The 23100-nt window shown below is 38.5% G+C and overlaps 1 pseudogene; it reads left to right on the forward strand.

Annotated features, from left to right (window-relative positions):
• Positions 1-18675: 18675 nt before the first annotated feature.
• Positions 18676-19899, forward strand: LOC120147547 (annotated as a pseudogene).
• The last annotated feature ends 3201 nt before the right edge of the window (positions 19900-23100 follow it).

The following is a 23100-nucleotide window of genomic DNA, read 5'->3' on the forward strand; positions in this document are numbered from 1 at the left end:
GAGAAGAAAGGGTATTTTAGCCCAAATACCAGGGAATAAATTAAAACCTATTTAATATATGGGAATGACATTCTCAGTAAAAAAAGTAAATAAATTTACTGTTGACAATGAGATAATACCCTCAAATGGAATCTTTCCCATCTAAACGTAAATACTACCAGTAAACAAGATTTCTATGATTCAAACGCCCCTTAAGGTTTGTTTATGTGATAAGGGTTTATTCGCCCATAGGTTTCCAAAATGATTAAAAGAATAATGCGGTAGAGTATGATATGTTTTTATTTTTAATGTATTTTTTGGGTTGTTTATGTTATTAGGGTTCGATTTTGCTTTTTCTTATTTTTGTCACACTGTTTATTTTATTTTTGAATTAGCTTATGCTTTTTCCTATTTTCGTCCCAAATTGGCAAATTGTTTTTGTTTAAGTTGATAACTTTTTTATTTTCTTGTTCAGAATACATTCTGATTTTCCTGTTTTGATCTAACCGTTTTTTAGTAGTATGTTACGTCGTTAAACTAACATAAGTTAACATCTCAGTGACCAAAATAAGACAAATTGAATACAAAATGACCAGAATATAACTTTTCAAATCTGATGACCAAAATAAGATAGACCAAATACAAAATGAACCACATAATAGTTTACCCTTTTTTAATTATTTTAACATTTTAGCCAAATAAAATAGGAATATAAAGGTTAAATTACACACTCCAGATCACTATATTAATAGTATGTTTACAATTAGGTCATTGTATTTAAAAAAATCATAGTCAAATTACTTAATTAATCGATTATAACAATCAAGTAATTATATCATTAAATCTCAACTTGGCGTCAACTTTTTTTTTGGTAAATTTACATTTTGTTTGCTCAATTGTGAGTAACGTTGGTACAATATCAAATCCTCACTTGCTTGAGAGTGTACCGACCTTTTTTCATACTGTACCGTTGCGTGCACCTCAATTTATGGTTTCTTTCATTAGAAATTTAGAATTACTTAGTGATATTAGTATAAAAGACTTACTTTAGTAATATATATTTGGATAATTTAATTTAATAGATATGATCTAAATAAAAATTAAAGTTACATTTAATGATCTAAAATATAAATTAATATATCAATTCATCAAATCTTAACAAACCAATCGGTTAAAATTAGGAACGAATGTTAATATGATTTATTCAAATTTATAATTTTCAAAGATTGATAATCTCGTATTGTTAAGATTTATGAAGCTCAAATTGGTCAATTAAAAAAATATCAAGAGATGGTGAATTGGACTTTTGAAAATTTTGAGTACGGAGTAAAAAAATATAGACAATTTGCACAATGATTTATAATGATTTAATTTCTAAACGAAGTCTACATTCACTACCTTATCTCCACACTAATGATTTTCTAACAAATTCACTAATTTGTTCTTTCTTTTTCTAGGCTCAAGAATAACCTTTATAAACCCCTTAGTTTGTCAATGGCTAAACTAGAGCCACTCCCCTTTTACAAAGATTGAAAGATGTAAACAAGAAAAACCTCACAACGTATATGTTTACAATAATTAAGCTCACAAGAAAACAAATAAAAGATTTACAATGAGCTCAAACACTTATGTACGAGAGCAAAAGGTAAATAAAGAGTGAAAGAGTTGTTTTCTTGATCTTTATTGCTTGGATAGATGTTGTAACATTTAAGTATCATCAACTTGTTTTTATATGTTAGAATGAGCTTGTAGCCGTTTCTAGTCGTTGGAGATGAAATTTCTGCAAAAATAAAACTGCCCAAAACAGGGAGTATCGATACTCTTTTAATGAGTATCGGTACTACCTTTGTAATATTTAAAAAAACTAGCCATTAAAGATTATTGAGCTCGACCAATATCGATACCAGGGTTCATAGTATCGATACCACTGTGTAAAGTAGTATCGGTATCCCTTGAGTATCAGTACCAATTTTACATTCTGGAATTTGAACAATTTGAAAAACAACTAGTAGTATCGATACTACCAAAAGAGTATCGATACCACTCTTAACTTTGGTATTGGTATCACGTGAACAATATCGATACTATAAGAACAATATCGGTACTACGTACCCAAAAAATTGTTTTGTGTTCAAATTCTAGTTTAATGGATTTTGAATTATTTTTGAAATCTTTAAACAAATTCAATAGTCCAAAAATATTGTTTAAATTTGTTATATCAAAACATTATCAAATATGGTTCAAGACGTATCAATTAAACTAGTATTTGAGGGTAAAATTACTTGAATAATAGGGTGAAAAAACACTTATATAAGGTATAATAGGAAGTATTTTCTGAACTGGTGTCTTTGTTATATCACTCGATAAAAGTTATCAGAATTATGCAGCAACTTTTGGAGGTTGTGAGAATTATACGACAACTTAAACATATAGACGAAACCATGATTTTAAGTAGGAATCATCATGTAATTTTACAACTTCCACCTACTGCTGTAGCAAAAATCTAGTTCAAAAATAATTTCTATTATATCTTATATTTTTTCCCATTTCATTGTTCAAGCAAGATTACATGTATTTAAGTATGAAATTTTTATTTTTTAAATTTATCTCTATTTTAGAATGTTTTCCCCCCTACATATATATATAAAAAAACTAAAAATTTAACTTTAACCATTCTTAAAATGGATTTGATTTGACTTCCTAAATTAGTGTCGTAACCGTCTTTCGGTTGTGCCCCGGAATTGGGCTTTGACTTAGGAAAGTGGATTGGGAGTCGCCACCGATCATTTATTTAAAAATAAATGGGTTGACCGGGTACCTTATTTCTTACCTGATCTGCGTCTTACCAAAGATGTGTCGAGTTCGGGAGTCGGTTACGGTCAAGGAAGGATTAGCACCCTTGAACCGCCCTTTCGGTACTACGTAATTTCCAGTTGTCATGATTTAATAAAATTGCAATGTTAAATTAAAAAGGTAAAATTTGACCCTGAATTACTTACTTCTGATTGTTTTGAAAACATCCTTAAAAAATTGAAAAAATGGTTAGATAATAAAAAATAAAATTAGAAAAAAATAAGGCGAACAAACGAAATAAAGAAAGTATAATGTACACAAGAATTAAGAATGAAATATGAATAAAATTTACAAGGAAAAATACGAAAATTCAAATAAAGAAAAAAATATAAAAATATAAATAGATAGGTAAATGAAAATATACATGAACAACAAATATAAAAACAAAGAAAATAATATATATAAAAAAGGCAAATATGAGTAATATATATATAATAAATAGCATGTAATAAAAGAAGAATATGTAATATATATATATAAACTAATAGGAATATAATATAATATAGTGTAAATAAATAAAAAATCCAAATATCAATGTATAAAAGAGCAAATACGAGATATACTAAAATATATATAAGTATAAAGGGGTAAAATGAAACAAAATAAGGTTAGATGGCAGAATTAGAATATAACCAGGGAAATTAAACCGATTTGGGGACCAAATTAAATGTTTTTCAAAACAGAGGGAGCCAAAATGAAGTTTACCCAACCGATTTGGGGACCAAATTGAATGTTTTTCAAAACAGAGGGAGCCAAAACGCAGTTTGCCCCTTTTAGCAAAACACGCGGATCTGATATAAGCACGGGTCGGGCCGGTTTGGTCCGCTGGGCTAACTATATGACTCAAATATTTTTTTGAGATTTCATTTCTCTCCTCTTCGCCCGAGAGCTTTCTCTCTTTCTCTCGTTTCCTTCATCTGTTCATGCGTGTTCTTCAGAAATGAAGAACACGCCGCCGTAAAATCCCAGAAAGGGCCACACGCCGCCTCGCCGGCCGCCGTTGGTCGGCGCCGGCCACCGATCATCGGCGGCAAACCCAAAAAAAAATTGGTTTTTCTGAAAGCCTTTCTCTCCCTCGACTCAAATCTCAAATCCTTTTTTTGAAATAGGCCTCGGGGGAGGGTAGATCTGAGATCAAAATCTCGATCCTTCCCCTAAAAGTTCATCGGCCAAAACAGTTTTCTTTGGTATTTTTTGAATAAAGAACAACGAAACAACAAGCATGCAAGCCTCAAAACGTACACGGTATGGACTTTACCTTCTGTTGCTTTCGAGAATCTTGAAAAAAAATGTTTCGATATCAACCCAATATTGCTCGTAGTTTTTGTGTAATTTTTGTTTTTGTATTCTCGGTCTAACCTTTTGTGAAAAAAAAAAGTGTCCCTTGATGGGTTCTGATTACATCCATTTATAGTTTATTTACATCCTATTTTTAGTCATAGAGTCCTAAACAAACTGAAACTCATTGTTTGAATGCTTGTTAGTTGCTTGGAACCCACGACCGTTGCTTGTGACCGAGAGAACCGGGTGTGTTGAGCAGCTGGCGAGGCGTGGAGCATGGGGAGTCCCTGGGTATGCGGCGCTAAGGAGGGAAACTGCTAGGGTTTCTGGAAAACTTTGGGTTTGGTCCACTGTTGGGCCCTGAGAAGAAAAAGAAAAAAAAATGTAAATATAATTTATAATATAAATATATATATTGTATAATATAAGGACGAAATTAGTGTATTCAGCTGCCCCTCTTTGCTCATTGTCGTGTAACGAAGATAGAGCAAAGATTAAAAGACATAAATTTCGTCCATATCGAATATCCTCTGTCGTAGAGTTGAAATTCGATGTTGAGACTGTTTTTTTTTAAAAAAACACGAGATGACTCCCTCGTCATGAGGTTGAGTTAAAAACTGGAAGATTCTGAGCCTGAATCCTTCGTCGTGAAATTGAAATCAAACTCGTGAAGCTGAAATCGAACTCAGAGTTCTGGAGGTAGCTCATGGATCGTCTTCTAGCCAAAGATACTCCGTTGTGGAGCTGAAATTGGGAAATGTTTGTTGACAACCAGCGGTCCCTTCGTCGTGAAGTTGAACTTGTGTTGTCTGGAGTCCAATATCCTTCGTTGTGACGTTGAAATTGGCTCTGAAATTGAGAAGTTGTTTGTTGACAACCAGCGGTCCCTTCGCCGTGAAGTTGAACTTGCGTTGTCTTGAGTCCAATATCCTTCGATGTGAAGTTGAAATTGGCTCTGAAATTGAGAAGTTGTTTGTTGACAACCAGCGGTCCCTTCGTCGTGAAGTTGAACTTGCGTTGTCTGGAGTCCAATATCCTTCGTTGTGAAGTTGAAATTGGCTATGAATTTGAGAAATGTTTGTTGACAACCAGCGGTCCCTTCGTCGTGAAGTTGAACTTGCGTTGTCTGGAGTCCAATATCCTTCGTTGTGAAGTTGAAATTGGCTCTGAAATTGAGAAGTGTTTGTTGACAACCAGCGGTCCCTTCGTCGTGAAGTTGAACTTACGTTGTCTGGAGTCCAATATCCTTCGTTGTGAAGTTGAAATTGGCTCTGTATTTGAGAAATGTTTGTTGACAACCAGCGGTCCCTTCGTCGTGAAGTTGAACTTACGTTGTCTGGAGTCCAATATCCTTCGTTGTGAAGTTGAAATTGGCTCTGACATTGAGAAGTTGTTTGTTGACAACCAGCGGTCCCTTCGTCGTGAAGTTGAACTTGCGTTGTCTGGAGTCCAATATCCTTCGTTGTGAGGTTGAAATTGGCTATGAATTTGAGAAATGTTTGTTGACAACCAGCGGTCCCTTCGTCGTGAAGTTGAACTTGCGTTGTCTGGAGTCCAATATCCTTCGTTGTGAAGTTGAAATTGGCTCTGTATTTGAGAAATGTTTGTTGACAACCAGCGGTCCCTTCGTCGTGAAGTTGAACTTACGTTGTCTGGAGTCCAATATCCTTCGTTGTGAAGTTGAAATTGGCTCTGACATTGAGAAATATTTGTTGACAACCAGCGGTCCCTTCGTCGTGAAGTTGAACTTGCGTTGTCTGGAGTCCAATATCCTTCGTTGTGAAGTTGAAATTGGCTCTGGGTAAAACCTGCAAAGATATGCATATATGTGATGTTATGGATGTCATGCTCTTAGGTATGCCTAAAATGCATATGCAACATATGTTATTCTGAGCTCTGGAGAGTAATCTCGATCTCCGGTGGCCTGTCGTTGTTGACTCTTGAGCTTGAAGTTCCGATCTCTGATCTTAAATTCTTCAAACGTTTGATGATTTTTTTTTTTTTTTTTTTTTTTGAAGATGCTCCTCAACCATCTCAAGCATGTGCATGAGCCTTGATCGGCTTCTGGGTACCTGTACTTTTCAATGAATCTTTGTACAGCAATATGCGATTATCTTTCATAAAAATAAATAAACCATTAGGTTTAAATCTAATTCAAGATGCTCAAAAAGGTATTGGAGGAAAGATGGTCTTTATTCATAAAGGCGGAGAAGAACAAATAATACATGGCAAACATTCTAGAAAACGAATACACAATGACGTGTAAATGAATGTCTTAGATCTCGATAACGTGGGCACATCTGAGTTGAAAAGCCGTTTGGTGACTTTGAGTGCAGCCTTTGCCAAAGGATCTTTGAAAATGCGACAATGTTTGGGAGGGTGCAACATTTCTCCGATTTGTTGAGTTCGTAGAAGATTCATGTGCCGGGATGTTTCCACTGTTGATATCCAAATCGCCCTTTCCGGGTTTTCAACTTGGACCCATCCTTAGTTGCAAGACGCCCTTTGCGGGTTTTCATCTTGAACCCACCTTATTTTCTTTTCTCTTTTTTTTTTTTTTTTTTTTTAATTTTAGGGCGCCCTTCCGGGTTTTCACCCTAAACGTTTTTTTTTTTTTTTTTTTTTCAACTTAGGACGCCCTCTCGGGTTTTCATCCTAAGCGAAGTATTTCTTGACTGCGTCCGAGTTGATGGGATGTGGCAGTTCAGGTCCGTCCATTTCAGCCAGGACGAGGGCTCCTCCGGAGAAAGCCTTTTTCACGACATAAGGTCCTTCCCAATTTGGCGTCCATTTTCCTCGGACATCTTTATGGACTGGCCAAATTCTTTTTAGCACTAGATCCCCTTCGCGGAACATTCTCGGGCGCACCTTTTTGTCATGTGCTCGGATCATTCGTTTCTGATAGATTTGACCATGATGAATGGCTTTCAGTCTCTTTTCATCTATCAGATTAAGCTGATCATATCTGGATTGTGCCCATTCTGCATCATCCAGTTTGACTTCTGACAAGACCCTGAGAGACGGAATCTCGACTTCAATGGGTAGCACTGCTTCCATTCCATAGGCTAGTGAAAATGGAGTTGCCCAGTCGAAGTTCGTACCGAGGTTCGATAAGCGAACAAAGCAAAAGGCAACTTCTCATGCCAGTCTTTGTAAGTTTCAGTTGTTTTCTCCACTATCTTCTTAATATTTTTATTTGCTGCTTCTACTGCTCCGTTCATCTTTGGTCTGTAAGCAGTGGAATTGTGATGTTTTATGTTGAACTGTTCGCAAGCAGCACTCATCATCTTGTTGTTCAAGTTTGTTGCGTTATCGGTGATAATCCTTTCAGGTAGACCATACCGACATATAATTTCTTTCTTCAGAAACTTGCAAATAGTGGATTGAGTGACACTGGCGTATGACGCGGCCTCTACCCATTTCGTGAAATAATCAATTGCTACGAGAATGAAACGGTGACCATTCGAAGCCTTCGGATGGATTTGCCCGATAACGTCCATGCCCACACGGAAAAAGGCCATGGTGACGTCATTACATGAAGTGGATGGGGTGGAACATTTATCTTGTCTCCATAAATCTGACATTTATGACATCTCCTAGCATAGTTGATGCAATCACTTTCCAGTGTGGACCAAAAATATCCGCATCTCATTATTTGTCTTGACATCATATGTCCATTTGCATGTGCTCCACAAACCCCATCATGTACTTCTTCCACTATCATTTTTGCCTCTTCAGTATCGACGCACCTTAACAGAACTTGGTTATGGCTTTTCTTGTATAAAACCTCTCTGTCAAGGACATATCCAGCTGCCAACCTTCTAAGGGTTCTCTTATCGGTTTCAGTGGCTTTTTCTGGATAACTCCGATGCTTGATATACTGCAGAATGTCGTAGTACCAAGGCTTAGTGTCTTTCACTTCTTCAATTTGGTAACAATGAGCTGGGTACTCATACGACTGCATGTTAATTGGCATCATTTCAGACTCCCTGCCAGCCTTGAATGTGGCTGCCAAGGTAGCTAGAGCGTCAGCCATTTGATTTTCTTCTCTAGGCACGTAGTGGAAGGTGACTTCGTCGAACTCTTCGAGCAGATCCAATACTAGTTTTCGGTACTCTAACAGCTTTATATCCTTGGTTTCCCACTCTCCTCGGAGCTGATAGACTACTAAGGCTGAGTCTCCATACACCCGTAAAGTCTTTATATTTTGCCCCAGTGCAGCCCGAATTCCCAAGACACAGGCTTCATATTCTGCCATGTTATTGGTACAATCAAAGTTCAGTCTGCTGGTAAATGGTAGTGACTCCCTTCTGGGGAGACTAGAATTGCTCCGATGCCATGTCCTAGTGCATTTGATGCCCCATCGAAGTGCATTCTCCAGGAACCGTCCGTTGAAATGCTTGCTTCCTCTAACGATATGGCCATTAAGTCCTCGTCTGGGAAATCAAAATCCAGCGGCTCATAGCTCTCATCAGTTCTGCTTGCCAAAAAATCGGATATGGCGCTGCCTTTTACCGCTTTTTGGCTCACGTATTCGATGTCAAATTCAGACAAAAGCATCTGCCATCGGGCTAACCTTCCGGATAGAGCAGGTACACCCATCATGTATTTTAGTGGGTCTAACTTGGAAATCAGCCAAGTGGTGTGATACAACATGTATTGTCGAAGTCTTTTTGTAGCCCAGACCAGGGCACAACAAACCTTCTCAATAGGAGGATATCGGACCTCGCAATCGGTGAACTTCTTGCTTAAGTAGTAGATGGCTCTTTCCTTCTTCCCAGACTCGTCGTGTTGACCCAGAACACACCCCATGGAGTTCTCAAATATAGAGAGATACAAAAATTTTCCTGGGAGGGGACATCAGGACAGGAGTGTGAGATAAGTACTCTTTCACCTTCTCGAATGCAATCTGACAGTTTTCATCCCATGCCCCAGGGCTATTTTTCCGAAGAAGACGAAAGATGGGGTCACATTTGTCGGTTAACTGAGAGATGAATCGAGCTATGTAGTTTAGTCTGCCCAGAAAACCTCGGACTTCTTTTTGGGTTCGTGGTGGAGGTAGATTTTGGATAGCCTTAACCTTATCTGGATCGACCTGTATGCCTCTCCTGCTGACTATAAAGCCTAGTAGTTTTCCAGATGTTACCCCGAAGGTACACTTGCTAGGGTTTAGTCTCAGTTGGAACTTTCTCAATCTCTGGAAGAGCTTCCTCAGATTCTTGACATGTTCACTCTCGGTCTGTGCCTTGACAATCATGTCGTCGACATAAACCTCGATTTCTTTGTGCATCATGTCGTGGAACAGGGTCACCATAGCTCTCTGATATGTTGCCCCAGCATTCTTTAATCCGAAAGGCATCACTTTGTAACAGAAAGTTCCCCACATTGTGACGAAAGTGGTCTTTTCCATGTCTTCGGGATGCATCTTGATCTGATTGTACCCCGAAAATCCATCCATGAATGAAAAGTAGGCGTTCCCGGCCGTATTGTCCACCAAAGTGTCTATGTGTGGCAGAGGAAAGTTGTCCTTGGGACTGGCCTTATTAAGGTCCCGGTAATCGACACACATGCGTACTTTCCCGTCCTTTTTCGGCACAGGCACTATGTTGGCTACCCACTCAGGGTATTTGGCCACTTCGAGAAAACTGGCATCAAATTGCTTCCTGACTTCCTCCTTGATCTTAAGGAGCATTTCTGGTCGCATTCTTCTCAGTTTTTGCTGCACAGGTTTGAATTCTGGTTTGATTGGCAGTTTGTGAACTACCATATCTGTGTCTAGTCCTGGCATGTCTTGATACGACCAAGCAAACACATCTTCGTACTCCTGAAGTAAGGCTATCAGGTTTTTTCTTGCTTCAGTCGAAAGAGTTGTGCCGATTTTAACCTCCTTTCGATATTCCTCAGTGCCCAAATTTAAGATTTCGATCGCCTCCTCATGCGGCAGTATTTGCTTTTCTTCTTTTTCTATCATTCTCAACAATTCGGTAGGTAAGTTGTACTCTTCTTCATTATCGCATTCTTCAAATTCCCCAAGACAAATGGTTGATTCAAAATCCACCTCAGGATCAGGATCATTAGTACCCCCATTATCGTTATCTGAGAACCTGAAAGGAAGAAAATATGCATGTGTGAGAGGATAATATCCCACACGGAACGGTCAAGAACTAACTTTGAGAGTAACTGGAAATAAAGTACTGGAATGAAGGAGATAGAGAATGAATTCAAAAATAAAAGAAAAGTTTGTTTGCCATGGAAAAGAAAAATGCATCTTTTATTAAACTTAAACAAAATATTTATTCACCCTTACAAAAGATCACCTATTGCCCCGGTATAGGCAAATAGGGATAGTTCGAATATTACTCTGAAAGATTCTTGTAAACCACAGGTAATTCTTCCACCGACCAACTGCTAGGCACGAACCCATGTGGCAGAAGGCATATCCCGGATCTATCTCCGTTGTCAACATCTTCTGTGGTCACGGCATTAACGTTCAGATCTTCCAGAGCCGTTTCTAACTCGGATGTGGTGGTCTCAAACACATAACCACCTGACTTGAATGTTCTGAAAAGCGGCGGGAATGTCATGGCTTCCTTTGAAATTCGTTCCCAGTCAATCTGGCTAATCTTCTCTCCCGGTTCTTTTGGATCTCCTTTCTCTTTTCATGATAACTGGGCTGAAAACCGAGCCCAAATTGGTCTAACTTTGGGATAGGACGGACAGGGTTGATCATTCCTTGCAAATATTTCCCAAAACCTCTCCCGGTTCTTGCGCCTCGGCCTAGGGTTTGCTTGATCTCCATCCTTGTGCATTTGGAGAGTCGAGGTCTCGGGATTCTTTTTCCTTCTGCCACGAATGTGGCATTCACAAATTCCAAGGAGCGGAACGAACATTCTACCGCTTCCTCATCTACTTCGATGTATGGAGCCTCTGTGGTCACGCTTGCCACGATATCTTCCTCAGCGTTGATGATTACCAAGGCCCCGTCAATGACAAATTTAACTTTCTGGTGTAACGTGGATGGTACTGCACCTGCTTGATGAATCCACGGCCTTCCCAAAAGACAGCTATAGGACGGCATGATATCCATCACAAGGAACTCAACATCATAGGTGGCTGGTCCGATGGTCAATGGTACCTCAATCTTTCCGATTACCTCTCTTTTGGTCCCATCAAATGCTCGGACCACATTCTGACAAGCTCTCATATGAGAGGTATCTATTGGTAGCCTCTTCAATGTAATCGAAGGCATCACGTTCAGGGCTGAACCATTATCGATTAAGACACTTGGTAAAGCGTGCCCCTTACAGTAGGTAGTAATATGTAACGCCTTTGTTCGGCCTCTTCCTCCGGATGGAATCTCATCATCTGAAAACGAGATGAGATTATCAGCTTGAATATTGTTCACCAGTCGATCCATCTTGCTGACTGGTATGTCTTGTGGCACGAACGTTTGATTAAGGACATTTAACAACGCTTCTCGGTGTGCTTCCGAGCTTAAAAATAGTGCTAGCATTGAAGTACGTGTAGGTGAGTTGTGGAGCTGTTCTACAATGTTGTATTCGCTGTGCTTCAAGATCTTGAGGAACTCTTTAGCTTCTTCCTCCTTTATAGGTTCATTGACGACTAGCATATCTTCTTTGAATGGCTCCAGTGGTCTTTGCCCCACTTTACTATTACCTCCTCCGGAAGTACTCACCCGACATTCGTACTTCCATGGCACTTGCCGATTGTCCTTATATTGAAAAGGCCGCGGTGCGGAGATTACCACCTTGGCTGGTGTTGTCACTGTCATACTTGCCTTAGGGGTAATTATCAAAGGACTACCCCTACCAAATTTTCTATCTGATGATTCTCCGGTGGCACAAACATCTGCTTCCCAAGAATCTTGAATTTCTTCGTAAAATTCCAACTCCTTTCGATCCATCATGAGCTGGACTAACAATTTGAACTCTGGGCAATCTTGCACTTTATGCCCTTCTTTGTTGTGGTAACAACAATGGTTACCATCTTCATTTTCTGTCGTATCTGGGTATTGTGCAAGAAGCCCTGCCTTCACCATTTGGCTCCACACCCAAGCCAAAGGAGACTTGATCTCTGAAACACTTGATTTAATTCTCCTTCCCCTTTCAGTAGTAATGGCATTGATTCCTGTCTCCTGATGATTGGGCAAGGGATTCTGAGCGACGTTTGGTGCTCCGGAGTTGAAAGTGATCCAATTCTTGTTTCTCATTCTTTGCACAAGTCTCTTGAATGCAAGACAACTTTCAATCGAATGCCCCTGCACACCGCCATGGTATTCGCAGTGAGCGCTCTCGTCATACCATTTCGGGTAAGGGGGATTTATTGGATTCATAGGATAAGGCGACACTGCATGAGTGTCGAAGAGCTGTTGGTATAATTCTTTATACGTCATGGGAATGGGGTCAAACTGCTCCCTTTCCCTTTCTCTTCTCGGTTCTCTCTGGTTCTGTCTAGAAGTACCGGATGGTACAGCTGCTGTGGAATTTGAGCTTGAGATTGTAACCCCCTTGTTGACGTTGTAGGTGTTCACATTGTTGATCTCTCGCTCCTTGTTTTTCGTGGGAGGCCTTTTACTGGAGTCTCCTCCCTCAATCTTTCCTTGTTTAATGGCCAACTCGATCATTTCGCCGGCCATGACTAAATCTGAAAAACTCCCCGACGTGATTGCTACCAAATGCCCGAAGTAAGGTGCCTTCAGGGTCTGTACAAACAGCTTTCTAGTTTCCTTTTCATCCAAAGGTGGATGAACTTGCACAGATAAATCCCTCCATCTCTGTGCGTATTGTCGGAAACTCTCATTGTGTTTCTTCTCCAGGCTTTGTAACATGACCCGGTCTGGTCTCATATCGTTAATATGCTTATACTGCTCCAGGAAAGACTTGGCTAAGTCTTTCCACGTCTTGATATGAGTTCGGCTAAGCTGGTTGTACCACCGAATAGCTGAACCGGACAGGCTCTCTTGAAAACAATGGATCAGGAGTTTGGTCATTCCCGCCATATCCTGTCATCTTTCGACAGAACATAGTAATATGGGCTGAAGGGCAACTGTTCCCATCAAACTTCTCAAACTCAGGAACTTTAAACTTTGGTGGAAGCACCAAGTCTGGAACTAGGCTCAGCTCCATTGCGTCCACTCCATAATAATCATGGTCTCCCTGGACCATCTTTATTTGATCTTCTAATATTTTTATCTTCTCTTCCATCTTTTTAGCTTTATCTTCCTCGTCAAAGTCTGGGACGTGATAATCATCCAGATGATCATCAGGGATGATTGTAGAAGTTTGTATCTTCACAGCAGGTGCAACTTTCGCTTTGGTAACGAATGAGTCCCCGGGTAGTGCTGCTTTCCCTTTAGTAGCAGATGCGTCCCCGGGTAATATTCCGGGTGAGAGAACCACTTGCGGGGTTGGTGGTATGGCCACCCCCTCGGAAGAATTGCCCCCTGATGCACTAGCTTGTTGTAGACCCGACAACTTGGCTACGATTTGGTCGACCAAGGACTCCTGATTTTTCTTGATGGACTCAAGAGTACTTTCACTGTTCTGAGCCATCTTATCTTCTAGCTCTTTTTGAAGTCTTGCCATGTGTTCTTCGATCTTCTCTATTCTGGCTTCCATTTGTCTCTTTTTGCTCGAGTATTGTGCGGGTGATGTGTATCTGATGCTTGCGGTGGTAAGCTCGGTGTCTGAGACATGTTCTGTTAGTTAATACGAATGTAAAAACATGGAAAATATAAAATAACCAAACATGAAATATAAAATGCAATGTATGATGTATGCAATTGGAGGCATTGATCCAGAAAAGTGTTCATTATTATAAATAACCCTTGTTCAGACAAAAATGTCTTATCTTTTAAGAGACATAAAAACATATTAAAGGTACATTCGGACTAAATCCTCTAGACCCCGAACAGCCTCCAGTAGGTTGACAAGTCTTCTGCCTTCCTCTGTTACTGGTAGGATGCCTTGTCGAACCACACCAGCCTCCCTTGCTAGGCCGTGAAGATGACGGGCTGCTTTTTGCACTTGATCCAGGAAATCTCGTATGGTTGCGTCTCGGGCCCTCACCCTTCGCTGTGCTTGTTCCCAACGAAACGCCATTGTAATCCTCCGTCGAAAGGCACTATCTGAAACTCGTTTGCTTGCCTCTTGAACCCATCTATAATAGCTTCTAACTCAGCTATTGTCTTGTCATCTTTCTCATGTCTTTTTTCTAAGTCAGCTATCCGAACTCTCAAGCGCTGGTTCTGATATTGACTATCTGCCAAGCGTCTTTGGGCAGTCTTCATCTGTTCTTTCCAAGCTTTCTCATCAGGCCCCTCAAACTTCCTTTTCAGGCTATGAGCTTCGTCTTTCCAGTATTCAGTGGTTACCTTCAACTTGGAGTTATCCTTGACCTTATCTTGATACCCCTTTCTCAAGTCTTCGAGCTCAAAACGGACTCTTTTTTGTTCTTTTTCTAGTTTTTCTGCCCGATCTTTCTGAGAGTCAGCATCAAGCTTCCACTGATAACGTTCAGCTTCAAGTTCCTTTATTCTTTGCTTCAGCTCATTATTCACGGCTTCAAACTCGGTCTTGGCTATCTCGAGTTCAGAAGGGACATGCCTGAGATGTTCTTCCATGGTCCGGGTGTCATCACAGTCTGGCACCGGGATATTGTCATTCTTTCTCAATCTTCGCCACTCCATATAATCTGGAGTGAGCATGCTTCTGGCAGCTACAACATCCATTCGGAATACTTTCCTCCACGAATTGGCTGCTTCTTTGACCATCTTCTTATAGCTGTCGCCGTGATACTCAAACTCTGACCTAGCTAAACCGCATGTTGCTGGGACAAACTGACGTGCTCCATACTGTCTAAGTGCTAATAGCGGAGCATACCCGACTGCTCCCCAAAGTCCAAGTAAGGTCACAGTGTCGGAGTCACCACATCGAAAAAGAACATCACTGAGGAATAACCAAGGGGCTCTCCAGACAATATCTCGGTCTTGAAGATGCGTAAAGACCTTCATCCATTTTTCTTTCGAGGCGCCTTCATGCCATTTTAAGGTAATAAATTCACCTAGAGGTGAATAGGTGGTGCTGAAACGGCAGTAGGCAACCCCGTCAGTCTTCCAGAAGTGGCTGTGAATCCAAACCTGAAGGAGTTGAATACACCCGGAAAATCTTCCTCCGCCAGTTCTTCGGCAATGATTGAGAGATCGAAAGGTCTCGGCCAAGATGGCTGGTGCTGGGTTAACTCGTTTAGAAAGTTGCTCAAATAATTCCACCACGGCAGCGTCAATGCACCCCAAAGCCTTCGAAAATATGATTAAACCGTACAGACCCAGTGCAAAAAGGTCTATAGTCTTCCACTCATCAGGGTGGTTTTTCATTAGTTGCTTTATATGGATCCACTCGATTCCTTCCCCGCTACCTTTGTGCCGGAGTCGATCAGTCACCCACTTTTCATCAACCCCTGCAATCTTGGCCAGTCCGTTCTTAAAGGGCTGACTCTTGACATGTTTAATATATGCCCTCTCTAGTTTGATGCTTTCGCAGTGCAATAGAGTAGTATACTCTTCGATAGTGGGCACCATGTCTTCCTGGTTAAAGGTGAAACACTATATCCCGGGTTCCAGAATTGAATTAATGCTCGGAGTAAGGGCTCATCAGTCTTGACATGGAGCAAGAGGGCAATATCACCATATCGTTGGCTGAACTTCTGCTTTCTGTCATTCTTCCAACTGTCCCAAATGTCTCGCAGTTCTTGGACATTATTCTGTTTCAGGCTGACAGCGGCATAACTAACCAGTTCTGACACATAGTTTCCTTGAAGGCTGTCTCCCTTCTCTTTCTGAGCCTTCTCGACCATAGTCGTGCCTCAGCGTTTTCAATCTCTTGTATTACAACACCTTTGTCCATTAATTCGAATTATTTTGTGTATAACAAACGCTTTTTAGGGATCAATAGCCTCTTGTAATGATGCAAATGCTAGAAAACAAACACAAAGGCAAAACGTTAGTAAAATAAGAATACAAATAAAAATGACGGAAGGGAAAAAAAAAGCGCAACAAAACATGGTTAGGGTAAAAAAAAAATCCTAAGTTTTGGAACGTGGTTTCGGGGTAGGCTCTAATTCTTCATGGTCTCCCGGTTTAGGTTTTAAAAACGGTACCCGAGTTTTCCTTGTCGGTGCCCCCTTGGGCTTGCCAGACCCTTAGTCCTAACCCATCACAGGCTTGTATGGACTAAGTTAAACTCGAGGGGACACATTCCCTTATGCCCGCACGGTGAATAATTCACACGAAGACATAAGGTATATGAATCCCGAAGGCTACTTGCTAGGCCCGCACGGTGAATAAATTCACACGAAGGCGTCGCTTTCACCCCCACTTAAAATAGGGTTCGGAGCTCGGGTTTAGAGCTTTAGATGAAAATGTTTGGAAAGCTGAAATCATTAGAAAACGGTCAGTCCAACTATTTACTCGAAAAATATAATCAAAATAAGTAATAAGGATCGAAATATACCTTAAAATTTAAACTTACCCTTTTCGTTAAAAAGACAACTGGAAATTACCTTAGCCTGACTCACTTACCTGTGTCCCCAGCGGAGTCGCCAAGCTGTCGTAACCGTCTTTCGGTTGTGCCCCGGAATTGGGCTTTGACTTAGGAAAGTGGATTGGGAGTCGCCACCGATCATTTATTTAAAAATAAATGGGTTGACCGGGTACCTTATTTCTTACCTGATCTGCGTCTTACCAAAGATGTGTCGAGTTCGGGAGTCGGTTACGGTCAAGGAAGGATTAGCACCCTTGAACCGCCCTTTCGGTACTACGTAATTTCCAGTTGTCATGATTTAATAAAATTGCAATGTTAAATTAAAAAGGTAAAATTTGACCCTGAATTACTTACTTCTGATTGTTTTGAAAACATCCTTAAAAAATTGAAAAAATGGTTAGATAATAAAAAATAAAATTAGAAAAAAATAAGGCGAACAAACGAATAAAGAAAGTATAATGTACACAAGAATTAAGAATGAAATATGAATAAAATTTACAAGGAAAAATACGAAAATTCAAATAAAGAAAAAATATAAAATATAAATAGATAGTAAATGAAATATACATGAACAACAAATATAAAAACAAAGAAAATAATATATATAAAAAGGCAAATATGAGTAATATATATATAATAAATAGCATGTAATAAAAGAAGAATATGTAATATATATATAAACTAATAGGAATATAATATAATATAGTGTAAATAATAAAAATCCAAATATCAATGTATAAAAGAGCAAATACGAGATATACTAAAATATATAAGTATAAAGGGTAAAATGAAACAAATAAGGTTAGATGGCAGAATTAGAATATAACCAGGAAATTAAACCGATTTGGGACCAAATTAAATGTTTTTTTCAAACAGAGGAGCCAAAATGAAGTTTACCCACCGATTTGGGGACCAAATTGAATGTTTTTCAAAACAGAGGGAGCCAAAACGCAGTTTGCCCCTTTTAGCAAAACACGCGGATCTGATATAAGCACGGGTCGGGCCGGTTTGGTCCGCTGGGCTAACTATATGACTCAAATATTTTTTTGAGATTTCATTTCTCTCCTCTTCGCCCGAGAGCTTTCTCTCTTTCTCTCGTTTCCTTCATCTGTTCATGCGTGTTCTTCAGAAATGAAGAACACGCCGCCGTAAAATCCCAGAAAGGCCACACGCCGCCTCGCCGGCCGCCGTTGGTCGGCGCCGGCCACCGATCATCGCGGCAAACCCAAAAAAAATTGGTTTTTTCTGAAAGCCTTTCTCTCCCTCGACTCAATCTCAAATCCTTTTTTGAAATAGGCCTCGGGGAGGGTAGATCTGAGATCAAAATCTCGATCCTTCCCCTAAAGTTCATCGGCCAAACAGTTTTCTTTGGTATTTTTTGAATAAAGAACAACGAAACAACAAGCATGCAAGCCTCAAAACGTACACGGTATGGACTTTACCTTCTGTTGCTTTCGAGAATCTTGAAAAAAAATGTTTCGATATCAACCCAATATTGCTCGTAGTTTTTGTGTAATTTTTGTTTTTGTATTCTCGGTCTAACCTTTTGTGAAAAAAAAAAGTGTCCCTTGATGGGTTCTGATTACATCCATTTATAGTTTATTTACATCCTATTTTTAGTCATAGAGTCCTAAACAAACTGAAACTCATTGTTTGAATGCTTGTTAGTTGCTTGGAACCCACGACCGTTGCTTGTGACCGAGAGAACCGGGTGTGTTGAGCAGCTGGCGAGGCGTGGAGCATGGGGAGTCCCTGGGTATGCGGCGCTAAGGAGGGAAACTGCTAGGGTTTCTGGAAAACTTTGGGTTTGGTCCACTGTTGGGCCCTGAGAAGAAAAAGAAAAAAAAATGTAAATATAATTTATAATATAAATATATATATTGTATAATATAAGGACGAAATTAGTGTATTCAATTAGCATAATCTTTCTCCTTTAAATTTGAAATAAACTCGTCCGTTAGCAACTAATTTCTGGGCTCGTCCCAATTCTAATAACAAATTTGCAACAATGATAATTTACCTCTTTTTGCTTCTTTCGTTGTTTCCATGTATCGGCAATGGAATCAGCTTCGACCCCTTCACAGATAAAACAGAAATCACCCATCACGGCGGCCCAATCCTCACCGGAAAGGTGAAGTTAATGCTTATTTGGTACGCGGATCAAAATGATAATGTCCAGAAGAATCTGATTAGGAATTTCATCAAATAAAGGAAATCCGCCACAAAAAAAGGTCAGCCTCAAGTTAAGACATGGTGGAAAGTGGTTGAAAGCTACCAATCCTTACTCCCGGGAGCCAAGCCCGGAGAACCGCCGGAAATCAAGGTGGTGGCGGAGAAACAGAAGAGTACTAGTCCCAAATATGGGAAAGTCTTGACCCAGCAAAAAATTATTCCAGATCTCATCAAAGATGTCACTCATGGAGATACTGACCTCCTCCCCGTCATCGTTGCCGCCAGGGATGTCACCGTCGATGGACTCTGCGCAGGAAAATGTGCCGATAAAGGCCTTCTCGGTAAGAGCATAGTACACGTTTGTAAACTAAATTTTGATTTATATACTACTTACAAAACTTGGGATAAATATAAAATACAACCAATTAATATAAATTAGAAAAATATAAATAAATTATAAAAAAAATATTAAAAATATAACTTTTACTATAAAATAAGTATTATTTTAAATTAAATTAAAATATTATATTTTATTTTATTAATAAATCACGTAAATTATATAATTATTTTAGTTATAACATACAAATTACATAATTATTAAGTTATCAAATAATCTCTATCATAGAGAACAACCAATCATACATCGTGGTGGGAAATCCTGAAACGGAATGCCCTGGAGCATGCGGATGGCCTTTCTTCGAGGCTGACAGTGGCCCAAAGGGACCGATCCTAAAACCACCAAATCAAAATATGGCGGGTGATGCAATGGTAGCTGCCTTTGCCGGAGCACTGGTTGATACAGTACTCAGTCCCCAAAATTATGGCTTTTCTGTGGAAATGAATTCGAACCGTTCGGACCAGCAACGGTTTGCAGAAGCATTTTTGGTGAATGCGCCGCCCCAGGAGACCCCGGAAAAGTCCTTACTGATTCTAAAACGGGTGGGAATTACAATGCCATTGGAAACGAAGGGAAGAGATTCCTGGTTCCAGCAATTTGGAACCCTAAAACTAAATCTTGTTGGACTCCGATGATGAAAGAATGAGCAGTTGATTGAACAAGATAATTCGATTTCTTCACCCAAAACGGTCTGTTATTTGAATTATTACACATTGGCAAAAATTTGTATTTTTATCCAATAATATATCATGTTGCAAATTTAACATTTCACTAATCATAAATTTGTTATATTGTGATTGTTTTTGGCACAAGGGTGTTAAATTAGTGTGTAAATATTTTATTATATTTGTACTATTATTTTTTTTGTTAGATCATTTTAAGGCTTGATGCTAAAATAAATGTTCAAATTATATTCTAAATTAACTTTAGGTATCTAAAGAATTTTCCGTTAAAAATATTTGCTCAATGTTTCTCTATTATACTTTTAGGTGTCCAAACAATAACGACAGTTAAAAAAAACTATGATAAATGACAAATTTCATATTTATATATTTGAATTTTTTATTTTTTTAAAATTAACTTAAAAACATAATTATTATTTAAAAAATCAAATATTTCGAAAATATCAAAAAATCCTTAAACTCAAATCATCCAACTCCTTTTTCAGCCATCATTGTCATTATTGTCGTCACCGTCGTCGACCGCCGTTGACTATATATCTACCGATCCTCCTCCTCTATGAGGTCAAAAATCCCAAGTCCCCCTCCCTCTCTCGTTCGTAGCCACCCCGCTCTTATGCTCTATAGCCATAAAGGGAGCAACTCCTTTAACTCAAATATTTCGGAAAAAAAACTCAAATATTTCGAATAACTCCCTAAACTTAAATCATCTAATTTCTTTCTCGGCCGTCATCGTCATTGCCGCCATAACTGTATCTACCGGTCGTTCCCTTCTATGAGGTTAAAAAACCCAAACCAACACCCCCCGGGCCGTTCGTAACCACCCCACTCTTCTGCTCTATAGCCATTAAGGGAGCAGCTCCCTTTTGTTTTACAGACAAAATCCAAGCGCTGTTTATATATTGGGATAGGATTCGTACCACTACTTAACTCAACCCTCGTTTTCCATTGGACAAAGACTATTTAATTACATAAAATGTATAGGAATTCAAATGTTCTAAAAAGGAATTCACTGTATTGATATATGTAACAATTGAACTATAATTAAAATTGAAAGAAATTATCAAGTTCCATAAAAAATTATGAAATATGAAGCAGTGCCCTTGCCACTATATATAGAGCTTGGGAAATCTGAAGAACCATAGCCTAACCTTGCCATGGTGTTTAACTGTGCTGGTTTTGTTGCCCATATATTAAAGAAGAAGTGCTGAAACGATGATATTTAAGCTCGGCTAAGTTGGGAAATACTTTAAGACCCAAGAAATCTCTTGTCGTCCCATTCCCATCATTGTTCCCTCGTGTGTTACTAGCATCGTTATCGGTGTTTCCTTCGGTGTCCCGTGTCCTTATCAAAAGATTGTTCAAATGATGAAGACCCGTCAACCCCAATTGCAGAAGGCAAAGAGCTCAGTATTTCATTGAGAAGAGAATTTAGAGGAGTAGATGAGTAATGTTCCATGAAATCAGAGGTGATAGCATCAATTGATTTATTCCTGCGGGGAAACTCGCTTCCAAGGTTTTGATTACGTGAGAATAAACCCACACCACTAGACCAGAACCAACTGTCAACTCGGTAAAAGATGTGCAACCACTGGTTCCGACTGACATGTAAGGTCGATTTGGTAAGGGTGTTCAAAATCGAGTATCCACAATTTTAGGTATCTATAAATTACATATCCGTAAAATTTGGGTACTTGCATTTTTAAGTCATAGGTATCTGGTTAATTTTTTTAGTATTTTTTTTAAATTATATTATTTTAAAAAATAAATAAAAATTTAAAATTTAAAAATCTATAATACATAATCTATTCATAAAATTTAAATTGTATAATTAAAAGATACAATTTATTTAAAATATAATTAATTTAATTTTTGAAATTAAAAGAAATAATTTAGATTGTTTAGGGTAAAATAATTTTAAAAATTAATATTTTAGAATGTTAGAGTGAAATGATTTAAGAAATTAGGAATTTAAAATGTTAGAATAATTTGAGAATTAAGAATAAAAATTTTAATATAAAATAAAAATAAAAATGTATAAGAAATCAGGCATCAGGTCGACGATACCCGGGTAAAGGATTTTTTTACCTGGGCCCGACGTAGAAACCTAGAAAAAATAGCGTGTCGAATTCCTGACTCGAAAAATCATATATTTTCATTATAAATACCATATATTTTTTAACATGATTGACGAGTAAACAAATCGGGTATGCAATCGACAACAGCAACAATAGTTGTCGCGCCCGACATCAACGGAAATGACGACCGACAAAGGAGTTGGATAATTTGAATTTAGGAAACTTAAGGTATTTTTGATGTTTTTGAAACATTTGGGTATTTTTAAATAATAATATTATTTTTAAGTTAATTTTAAAAAATAAAAATTTAAAAAATATATGAACATGACACATGTCACTTAACGAGGTTTTTTTAAGTCATTGCTACATAGACACTTAAAAGTATAGCGAAGCACGAACCCTAGTGACCTCAGTGATATATAATTGTTGTTATTTCTTGAGGTCTCGACTTCAAGCACCATGAATGTCAGAGGTACAAGCGTTCAATGTTAAAAGATTGAATTATCTTTGAACATATATTACTTTGTACTTAACCAGAATTAATAAAAAAATGTAACGGAGAAAACGTTATATTTTTTACAAAACATTCTTTAGGCACCTAAAATTAATTTAGGGTATAATTTAAACACTAATTTTTGCATTAACCCTTATTTTATCATGGTTGTCTAATATAGCATATGAATTATGACAAAATATCCAATGTGATACCGAACTATCATTCTGTGTATTATATATTTGTAAATATTTGTTGACTGATTCAACACTTATCAACAACGTTAACACATACATTATAATAATACACAAAATAATAGTTCATATCAATGGCTGATCTAAAAATTTGAAAATGAGGATCCAAAAATTTTAAGTCTTTTTCTTCAACAAAATGGGTATGCAAATTCTTTTATTTTTCTCTTTCCCTTAAAATATTAAACTATATTTAATAACTTATCTAAAATAATTATAATGCACTTAGTCCAACCCCGGTTCATATACGACACTTAGGGGCTGTTTGTTTGGCTATAAATGGAACCATTCAGCGTTGAATGTTGAACCGTTCAACATTCAGCGCGTTTGTTTCTCACTTTTGAATGATTCAGTGC

This window comes from Hibiscus syriacus, unplaced genomic scaffold (assembly GCF_006381635.1).
Source record: "Hibiscus syriacus cultivar Baekdansim isolate YM2019G1 unplaced genomic scaffold, ASM638163v2 tig00110940_pilon, whole genome shotgun sequence".
Classification (NCBI taxonomy): domain Eukaryota; kingdom Viridiplantae; phylum Streptophyta; class Magnoliopsida; order Malvales; family Malvaceae; genus Hibiscus; species Hibiscus syriacus.